This window comes from Mixophyes fleayi, chromosome 4 (assembly GCF_038048845.1).
Source record: "Mixophyes fleayi isolate aMixFle1 chromosome 4, aMixFle1.hap1, whole genome shotgun sequence".
NCBI classification, from domain to species: Eukaryota; Metazoa; Chordata; class Amphibia; order Anura; family Limnodynastidae; genus Mixophyes; species Mixophyes fleayi.
Window position 1 is genome coordinate 226,374,370 of NC_134405.1, and position 3,172 is coordinate 226,377,541.

Genomic DNA, 3,172 nt, shown 5'->3' on the forward strand with positions numbered 1-3,172 from the left:
GCATTGCAACATGGTTTTGTCCAGAAAACTTGAGTAAGAAAACTTACTCAATTTTTTGCTTAACTTTCCTTAGTGAATCAGGCCCAATATTATTAACAGGTGCTAAAATATAATTTTTTATTTTTTTTTCGTTCTGTGCATTCTGATGAGACTTTATACACATTTGCATTGTGCATATCCTGCAGTGTGTAGTGTCTACATATACTGCAATTGCTTCATGTAGACAGTGTACTTGCACCTGAATTCAGCTTCCTTAATGAATCAGGTCCATAATGGGCAATATGGTAAAGATTACAGCATGTGGAGATCCCTGACCCAACTGAAAGCAACTGGAAATTAGATAATTACAGATGTGGCTCGTGTCAAGAATTCAGAGTATTCTGCTTACTGGTTTTATCACTACTCACCAAAGAGGCGCGGAGTCTAACGTGTCCCAGGTCTTCGCCAGGAACCCCCGCAAGGAAGTATGGTCTTAGCTGCAGGAGACATGCAGGTCGCGGTCCTCAGAGGGAGCAACCAGTGAAGCGGTAGGATGGAAACGGTGTCATGCAGGCCGGGTCAGAACCGAGAAATCAGAATATGCCACAGGGAGAATCCAATATCGTAGTCAGGGGCTAGCCGGGTCAGGTATCAGAAGCGCAGAAGAGAATGGTCAACAAGCCGGGGTCAATACACAAGGAGCACAGATGAGGCGTAGTCAGGAGCAAGCCGGGTAATACACAGGAGTCACTAGAGGAAATGCACAGGAACACTGGAGCTAGGTGGGACCTAATACTCTGGCACTCTCCAAGTGCCAGAGTGATCCTTTTATAGGGCTCATCTCCAATCAGTGGCGGTGGTGACGCTAAACACTGAGAAGCTTTCCGTTGCCTAGCAACGGAGCGCGTGACAGCCGACCTGGAAGTGCGCCCGATTGCCTAGCAACCGAGCGCTCGGCAGCAATAGCAAGCGTCCGTCCCTGTGCAATGGACTCAGCACGGGGACGGCGCCTGACAGCTCAACAGTGTTTATAGTAAATGCTGAAGTCATATTACCCTATTTGCACACAATAAAATATTGCAATGAAGTGTCATGTAAATAAGAGAGAGAATAGTTCTTTACAGTATTATTAACAAATGTGAAAGTCACATTTTATTTGTTTGTTGGTCCTTATAGTTGACAGTAATTTTTCTTTATGCAGTCTCTGTGTGTGAGTGTGTGAGAGTGTTACGAATTTGTGCTGTCATTCTCCTGTTTAACATTTTTCTCTGTGATCTGTGAGTTCAATTTTTCATGGTCATGGCTACTTTTAGAAGAGGGGATGAGGCAAGGACAGTGGGGATGATGAAAGTAGATCAGAGACTAGAAGAGAATGGTGGAGATGGCACATGGTAGTAGACAATATGGCAAGACTAAGTCATAGAGTAATGATAGGTTCAGTCACAAGGAAAATTGTGTGCTCATATCACATATAATACTATGCTTTGAGCATATTATGGGCAGTCAAGCTGCTGAGACCCCAATCTCAAGAAAACACAAGATTCGGGCAGTGGTGTGCACAAGATGCGGACAGTGGATAACAGTTGCAAAGGTTCTTGTTTATAAAAGGAGGGTCAAAGAAAAGATGACAGAATAATAGAGAGCGCCATCAGGCACAGACACAGTAATATAATATGCAAGTTATGAGGAGGAACTAATGCCAAGGCTCCCAAGGGAGATAATTGACGTGGAAACACCTTGCAACATCCAAGAACTCTTATGACCTTTGCTTTTAATCTAATTGGTGGATCAAGCACCTCTCCCTATTTAAGGCACCTCTGCTCATTGTATCGTTGCTTGATATTAAGTCCCATTCCCTGTGAGTCTCTAAAAGTGTCTCCTGTGTCCTGCTCGTGTCCTCAGCTGTCTGCTGGATTACCTGCTCTGCTCACCTGCGGTTCCCTTACCCGCTACAGCCTCCCAGCGCTCCGGCTGTGCCTGCATATCCTCGTTGGACAAGCTTCTCTACTCATCAGCGGTATGCTTACTAATTATTGACTATCAGCTGTTATCTTGCATATCCGCTCAGGACAAGCTTATCCACTCAGCAGCGGTATCCATATCCGCTATAGACTATTAGCTGTTACGCTGCATACCTGTTTGAACAAGCTTCTCTACTCAGCAGCCATATGCATACTTGTTATTGACTATCAGTTATTATCCTGCATATCCGCTTTGGACAAGCTTCTCTACTCAGCAGCGGTATACATACCGTTATAGACTATTAGCTGTAAACGCTGCATATCTGTTTGGAACAAGTTCCTCTGTGCTTCCATTGTATTCATACAGTTATAGACTCCTTTCATTCCTCCACTTATCCGCACTTGGACAAGTCCTCACCTCCTCGCAGTGGTACAACTTGCTATAGGCAGACCACTGATGCCTCCACTACCTACCTGCACCTGGACAAGTCTTCTCATCACAGCAGTGGTACAACTTGCTATACGCAGACCACTGACTCTCCCGCTACCTACCTGCACCTGGACAAGTCTTCTCATCACAGCAGTGGTACAACTTGCTATACGCAGACCACTGACTTCCCCGCTACCTACCTGCACCTGGACAAGTCTTCTCATCACAGCAGTGGTACAACTTGCTATACGCAGACCACTGACTTCCCCGCTACCTACCTGCACCTGGACAAGTCTTCTCATCACAGCAGTGGTACAACTTGCTATACGCAGACCACTGACTCTCCCGCTACCTACCTGCACCTGGACAAGTCTTCTCATCACAGCAGTGGTACAACTTGCTATACGCAGACCACTGACTTCCCCGCTACCTACCTGCACCTGGACAAGTCTTCCCATTACAGCAGCGGTACAACTTGCTATCCGCAGACCACTGACTCTCCCGTTACCTTCCTTCACCTCTTCACGTCCACTCTGCTCTCCTTGGTTGAGACCTGCCTTTCCATTATAGCTGCAAGTCGCTGACTCACCTACCAGTATAGCTGCAAGTCACTGACTATCATCTATTCCATTGACATTCTCTCTCCATCTGCTGTTATATACGTTCCACTATTCCCCAGTGCAATCCCAGGTGTCTACCGCTTCCACGCTACACCTGCCTACTCCCTCTAAGTATGATGGAGACCCAAAAACCTGTAGGGGTTTTCTTAACCAATGTTCCATTCATTTCGAACTCCAACCTC